General features: G+C 36.1%; 1 pseudogene; it reads left to right on the forward strand.

Moving 5' to 3' along the window:
- The first annotated feature begins 6774 nt into the window (after nt 1-6774).
- LOC101974024 (uncharacterized) lies at nt 6775-7373 on the forward strand (annotated as a pseudogene).
- Nucleotides 7374-7884: the final 511 nt, after the last annotated feature.

Below are 7884 nucleotides of genomic sequence, written 5' to 3' on the forward strand. Positions count from 1 at the left end.
AATTCATGCCTTTATATATGTACCTTTTTTTGCATTACAATTCTTATTATACATATATACCACAATTTTTCATATCTGTTTATATATAAAGTATGTTGACACCCAATTCAAGTCTTCATACAATATACTTTGGATAATGATGTCCATCACATCCATCATCCTTGTTAATTCCCTGCCCCTGCCCTTTCCCTCCCACCCCTCTGCCCTATCTAGAATTTATCTAATCCTCCCATGCTTCTCCTCCCTATCCCACTATGAATCAGCTTCCTTATATCAGAGAAAACATTTGGCATTTATTTTGGGATTGGCCAAATAAATTAGCATTATCTTCTCCAACACCATCCATTTACCTGCAAATGCCATGATTTTATTCTCTTTTATTGCTGAGTAAAATTCCATTGTGTATATATGACACATTTTTTTTATCCATTTATCCATTAAGGACATCTAGGTTGGCTCCACAGTTTAGCTATTGTGAATTGTGCTGCTATAAACATTAATGTGGCTGTGTCCCTGTAGTATACTGTTTTTAAGTCCTTTGGGTATAGTCTGAGGAGAGGGATAACTGGGTCAAATGGTGGTTCCATTCCCTGATTTCCAAGGAATCTCCATATTGCTTTCCATATTGGCTGGACCAATTTGCAGTCCCACCAGCAATGTATGAGTGTACCTTTTTCCCCACATCCTCTTCAACATTTACTGTTGTTTTTATTCTTGATAGCTGCTATTCTGACTGGAGTGAGATGAAATCTTAGAGTAGTTTTGATTTGCACTTCTCTGATTGCTAGAAATGATGAGAATTTTTTCATATATTTGTTGATTGATTATATATTTTCTTCTGAGAAGTGTCTATTCAGTCCTTGGCCCATTTATTGATTGGGTTATTTGGTTTTTGGTGCTTAGCTTGTTGAGTTCTTTATATATCCTAGAGATTATTAGTGCTCTATCTGATGTGTGAGGGGTAAAAATTTGCTCCCATTCTGTAGGCTCTCTGTTCACCCCACAAATTGTTTCTTTTGCTGAGAAGAAACTTTTTAGTTTGATTCCATCCCATTTATTGATTCTTGGTTTTAATTCTTGTGCTATAGGAGTCTTATTAAGGAAGTTGGGGCCTCATCCCACATGATGAAGATTAAGGCCTACTTTTTCTTCTATTAGATGCAGATGCTCTGGTTTAATTCCTAGGTCTTTGATCCACTTTGAGTTGGGCTTTGTGCATGGTGAGAGATAGGGGTTTAATTTCATTTTGTTGCATATGGATTTCCAGTTTTCCCAGCACCATTTGTTGAAGATGCTATCTTTTCTCCAGTACATGTTTTTGGTACCTTTGTCTAATATAAGATAATTGTAGTTTTGTGGGTTAGTCTCTGTGTCCTTTATTCTGTACCATTGGTCTACCAGTCTGTTTTGGTGCCAATACCATGCTGATTTTGTTATAATTGCTCTATAGTATAGTTTAAGTTCTGGTAGAGAAATGCAAAATGCTTCACTCTTCCTGCTAAGGATTGCTTTAGCAATTCTGGGTCTCTTATTTTTCCAAATGAATTTCATGATTGTTTTTTCTATTTCTATGACGAATGCCATTGGCATTTTCATTGGCATTGCATTAAATTTGTATAGTGCTTTTGGTAGTATGGTCATTTGATAATATTAATTCTGCCTTTCCAAGAGCAAGGTAGATCTTTCCATCTTCTAAGATATTCTTTGATTTCTCTCTTTAGGTTTCTATAGTTTTCATGTATAGATCTTTCACCTCTTTTTTTAAGTTGATTCCCAAGTATCTTTTTTTTTTTATTTTTTAAGGTTATTGTGAATAGGATAGTTTTCCTCACTTCCTTCTCAGAGGCTTTGTCACTGATATACAGAAATGCCTTTGCTTTTTATATCCTGCTACTTTGATGAATTCATTTATTAGTTCTAGAAGTTTTCTGTTGGAGATTTTTTGAGTCTTCTAGGTATAGAATCATATTGTCAGCAAATAGTGCAAATTTAAGTTCTTATTTTCCTATACATATCCCTTTGATTTCTTTCATCTAATTGCTCTGGCCAGTGTTTCAAGAACTATGTTGAATAGAAGTGGTGAAAAGGGCATCCCTGTCTTGTTCCAGTGTTTAAAGGGAATGCCTTCAATTTTTCTCCATTTAGAATGATGTTGGCCTGAGGTTTAGCGTAGATAGCCTGTATGATGTTGAGATATGTTCCTGTTATTCCTAGTTTTCTAGTGTTTTGAACATAAAGGGGTGCTGTATTTTGTGAAATGCTTTTTCTGCATCTATTGAGATGGTCTTATGGTTCTTATCTTTAAGTCTACTGATGTGATGAATTACATTTATTGATTTCCGTATGTTGAACCAACCTTGCATCCCTGGGATGGATCCCACTTGATCATGGTGCACAATCTTTTTGATATGTTTTTGTATTCGATTTGCCAGAATTTTATTGAGAATTTTTGCATCTATGTTCATTAGAGATCTTGGTCTAAAGTTTTCTTTCTTTGATGTGTTTTTGCCTGGTTTGGGGATAAGGGTGATATTGACCTCACAGAATGAGTTTGGAATTACTGCTTCTTTTTCTATTTCCTGAAATAAATTGAAAAGTATTGGTATTAGTTCTTCCTTAAAGGTCTTGTAGAACTTGGCTATGTATCCATCCAGTCCTGGGCTTTTCTTGGTTTGTAGGCTTTTGATGGCTTCCTTTATTTCCTCACTTGATATTGATCTGTTTAAATTGTGTATATCTTCCTGATTCAATCTAGGCAAATCGTATGACTTGAGAAATTTGTCAATGCCTTCAATGTCTTCTATTTTATTGGAGTATAAGATTTCAAAATAATTTCTAATTATCCTCTGTATTTCTGTAGTGTCTGATGTGATATTACCTTTTTCATCACATATGCTGATAATTTGAATTTTCTCTTTCCTTCTCTTTGTTAGCATGGCTAAGGGTTTGTCCATTTTATTTATTTTTTTCAAAGAACCAACTTTTAGTTTTGTCAATTTTTTCAATTGTTTCTTTTGTTTCAATTTCATTGATTTTAGCTCTAATTTTAATTATTTCTTGCCTTCTGCTGCTTTTTCTACTGATTTGTTCTTCTTTTTCTAGGGCTTTGAGATGTAGTGTGAGGTGATTTATTTGTTGATCTTTTCTTCTTTTAAGGAATGAACTCCATGCAATGAATTTTCCTCTTAGTACTGCTTTCATAGTGTCCCAGAGATTTTGATATGTTGTGTCTATGTTCTCATTTACCTCTAAGAATTTTTTAATCTCCTCCTTGATGTTTTCTGTAACCCATTGTTCATTCAGTAGCATATTGTTTAGTCTCCAGGTGATGGAGAAATTTTTAGTTTTTATTTTGTCATTGATTTCCAATTTCATTCCATTATGATCTGATAAAATGCATGGTAGTATCTCTACTTTTTTGTATTTGCTAAGAGTTGCTTTGTGGCATCGTTTACGGTCTATTTTAGAGAAGGATCCATGTGCTGCTGAGAAGAAAGTGTATCCACTTGATGCAGGTTATAATATTCTATATATGTCAGTTAAGTCTAAGTTATTGATTGTGTTACTGAGTTCTATAGTTTCTTTATTCAACTTTTGTTTGGAAGATCTATCCAGTGGTGAGAGAAGTGTGTCAAAGTCACCCAAGATTATCGTGTTGTGGTCAATTTGATTCTTGAACTTGAAAAGAGTTTGTTTGATGAACATAGCTGCATGATTGTTTGGGGCATATATACTTATGACTGTTTTGTCTTGTTGGTGTATGGTTCCCTTGAGCAGTATGTAATGTCCATTTTTAACCCTTTGGTTCTTTTCTAGTATTGATATTCTCTGTTTCATGGGACTTTGGTTCCATATACTCCTTTAATTCTTTAGATATGGTTTTCTTAGTTCTTTGAACATATTTTAGGTAGCTGATTTAAATCTTATTTAGCAGTATAATGTATGGACTTCTATTGACTGCTTCCTCCCCCCACCTCCTGCCATATATTGGATCATCATTTCCTGTTTCATTGCAAGTCAAAACTGGGCATTTTAAATAATATTAACATGGCTTCTTTGGAAATAAGTGTCTGCTCACTACCTGGGATTTTTTTTTTTTTTTTTTTTTTTTTGCCATGTGCTGTTGATGTCCCTCTTATTTGTTTGGTGACTTTCCTGAACTAATACTCTAAACTCTATTCTGTGTCTTATGTGACTGCAGAATTCTCTACTCAGTTAGCCTGGTGGGCAGATAATGATTATGCATAGCTTTCTGTTACTGCCTGGAACCAATAAGTCTCACTGTCTTTGCCAAGGGACTCTGTGTACATTTTGGAGGATGCTTTCAAATCTCAGCTAAGTAGCTGAAAACTTTGCCTCAGACTCCAGTTTTGCTCTTCAGAGCCTTGAGGTCAACCAGAAGGAAGAGTTTACTCCGGTGGGTCCTAAGATATTCACAGCCCTGGGCATGCAAGTGGCCCTCTACATTTCCAAGAAGGCAAAATGGCTCTAAAAAGCCTCCTGTGGACTTCACATCACACAGTTTTTCCTTTTGCATTTTTTTGATTGTTATTTGCCCAAACTATTTTCACTACCCTCAGGTAGTTGTGAAGCTAAACATCACCACTGATTGAATTTGACAATTACCCTGGGTAAAAGTTGTTTTCACTAGGCAAGATCTGAGACAGATTAAATAAAGACAACTCTCATGAGTGGGAAATCCCTTACAGGCCAAATGGGGACAGTTCTCTGGGAATGAGGCTCTGGGGTAGCTCTAGTCTCATTCTGGTTCCTCCAGTGGTTTCTAGGCTGCTGGCTTTTACCTTTGTTGTGGGATATTAGTTTCTAAGGCAATTGCAGAGCTGGGGAGGGAAGCTGAAAACGGGGCAAGCAAAATGCCACAAAGCTCGGTGTTCTGACCAAGATTCAGATGTTTTCTTGAGTAAATGCCCCCCAGACTGTGGCAAGCTTTGCTAATTTCCAGAGTTCTGACAGAGTTCATTTCAACATTATTGACAATGTTCTCAGTGGTGTTATGGGGAAGATGCTCTGAGGTCTCTAGTCCACCATTGTCATTAACATCCTTTCACATGCATTTGGAACTACAGTTTTAGCTTTATTTGTCAAACATAAATTAGGAAACTCGGGAAAAAGAAAAGCCCATTGCATTTAACTACATTTTTGTTCATGATATTTTTTTTCCTTCCTAATACTCAAAGATTTCTCCTTTTATGGATTTCCATTTAGAGAAATTCCTTCAGTCATTCTTTGAGATTAGATCTGGTGTCAACAAAGTCGTAGCTTTCCTTCATCTGGAATTTTTTTATTTCCCTTCATCCCTGAAAGATATTTTCACTGGATATAAATATGGATTGACAGTTACTCTTTTTTTTCTCAGTACTTAGCTATTGCACCACTTCTTTCTGGTCTCCATAATTTTGATTTTCATAAATCTACTCTCATGTGAAAATTTTTTCCTACAGGTAAGAAGGTATTTCTCTCTCTTTGCTTTCAAAATTCTTTAAAAATTTTTCAAAGATCTTACTATGTTATGTCTTGGTGTGAATTTCTTTGAGTTTATTCTACTGGGCTTCACTCAATCTCTTGAACATTATAGTATTATGAGCCCTGCCAAATTTTGGAAATTTCAAGCATTATTGTATGGCATACCTTTCCAGTCCTATCACCTCCCTTCTCTCCAGGAATAACTATTGCAAAACACACTGGCCTGGCACAGTGGCACATGTCTATAATCCCAGGGAATTGGAAGGCTAAGGCAGGAGGATCACAAGTTCAAAGCCAGCCTCAGAAATTTAACAAGAACCTAAGCAACTTAGCAAGACTCTGTCTCAAAATAAAAAATAAAAAGAGCTAAAAAAAACTCTTTTTATCTTTCTGACATAACAATCATTTCAGCAGCTCAGTGAAAAATCGCCCCTGGGTTCAATCCCCAGTACCAAAAAGAGAGAGAGAGAGAGAGAGAGAGAGAGAGAGAGAGAGAGAGAAATCACACTACATTATGTTGTATTACTCTATGATAAGTGTAGTTGTATTAAGAATTTTTATCTATAGTCATAAAAAAGGATCTAATTTTTATAGATTTTGGAATCATGATTGTGGTAGCTTTATAAAACAAATTGTGGGAAATTCCAATTTTCCCTACATTCTGGGAAAGTTTAAATCAGACATGAAATTATATATCTTAATAGAAAGCATTTCTCAAAATCTACTTGGCCTTTTTTTAGTGGATACTATCAAAGTACTTTTCTTACCTATTCTGTGTTTTTGTTTTGGTTTTGGTTTTTTTAAAATCTGTTTAATATTCTGTTCCTATTAATTTTGATGCTTGCTTATTTTGAGTGGCTTCTATAACAAAATATCATAAATCAGGTAGCTTATAAACAACAAAAATTTATTTCTCACTCTTCTAGAGTATGGGAAATCCAAGCTCAAGGAGCCAAGCAGATTCATTGCCTGGTAAAACCTGTTTCCCTGGTTCATAGAGGGTGCCTTTTCCTCATGTCCTCAGACAGTGGATGAGGTGAGGAATCTCTTGGACCTGTTTTATAAGGGCACATCCCACTGAGGCCTGCACCCTCGTGACTTACCTCCCAGAGCCCCACTGGCAGGTCGCTACAGCGCACAGGCAACTTAGCCACAGCAGAGCAGAAACACACTCCTCCCTTCACTGGCACCACGGCTGATCCGCTGACTGAGGAGCAGATCGCTGAATTCAAAGAAGCTTTCTCCCTGTTTGATGATGGCACCATCACAACAAAGGAACTTGGAACTATTATGAGGTCACTGAGTCAGAACCCAACAGAAGCCGAATTGCAGGATATGATCAATTAAGTGGCTGCTGATGGTAGGCACCACTGACTTCCCAGACTTTTTTACTATGATGGGTAGAAAAATGAAAGATACAGATAGTGAAGTGGGAATCTGGAAGGCATTCTGAGTCTTTGACCAGGATGGAAATGGTTATATCAATGCAGCAGAATGACGTCACTTCCTGACAAATTTAGGAGAAAACTGACAGATGAAGCCGGTTGCAGTGGCGCACTCCTGTAATCCCAGCAGCTCAGGAGGCTGAGGCAGGAGGATCTCGAGTTCAAAGCCAGCCTCAGTAAATTAGCGAGACACTAAGCAACTCTGTGAGACCCTGCTCTAAATAAAATACAAAAAGGGCTGGAGCTGATGTGGCTCAATGGTTGAATGCCCCTGAGTTCAATCCCTGGTTACTAAAATAAATAAATAAATAAATAAATAAATAAATAAATAAATAAATAAATAAAATAACAGATGAAGAAGTAGATGAAATGATCAGAGAAGCAGATACTGATGCAGATGGACAAGTCGACTATGAAGAATTCATGCAGATGACTGCAAAATGAATACCTACTTTCAACTACATTTTCCCCCCTCTAGAAGAAATCAAATTGAATCTTTTACTTACCTCTTGCAAAAGAAGAAAAGAAAGAAAAAAAGTTCATTCTGTTCTATATAGCAAATCTGAATGTCAAAAGTATCTTCCATCTACACACAAAATATCTGCATGTATTAGTTAATGGTCCTGTCCCCCAAAGATCAAGCTCCATAACAGTTTTACAATATAAATACTGTACTGCCTTAATGATAAGGAAGCACTTAGTGGACTCCTTAAAGTTCCATATGCTAATGATTAATACACTGTTTGGACTGGCCAGTTTTTCATGGATGCAGCTTGATGATTGAGCACAATCAGGAATTTGTATTAAGATCAAGAAATGATAAAAACAAATTCAAGACCTATCAGATGGGTTCTAATTCAATTTGTTAGCATAAATTGTCATAGCTTGTTTACTGAAAACACATTTAAAATTGGTTTATCTCAAGATGATGTGCAGAAAATGGGTGAAGGATAAA

The sequence above is a fragment of the Ictidomys tridecemlineatus genome, chromosome 1, assembly GCF_052094955.1.
Source record: "Ictidomys tridecemlineatus isolate mIctTri1 chromosome 1, mIctTri1.hap1, whole genome shotgun sequence".
In the NCBI taxonomy this organism is placed as follows: domain Eukaryota; kingdom Metazoa; phylum Chordata; class Mammalia; order Rodentia; family Sciuridae; genus Ictidomys; species Ictidomys tridecemlineatus.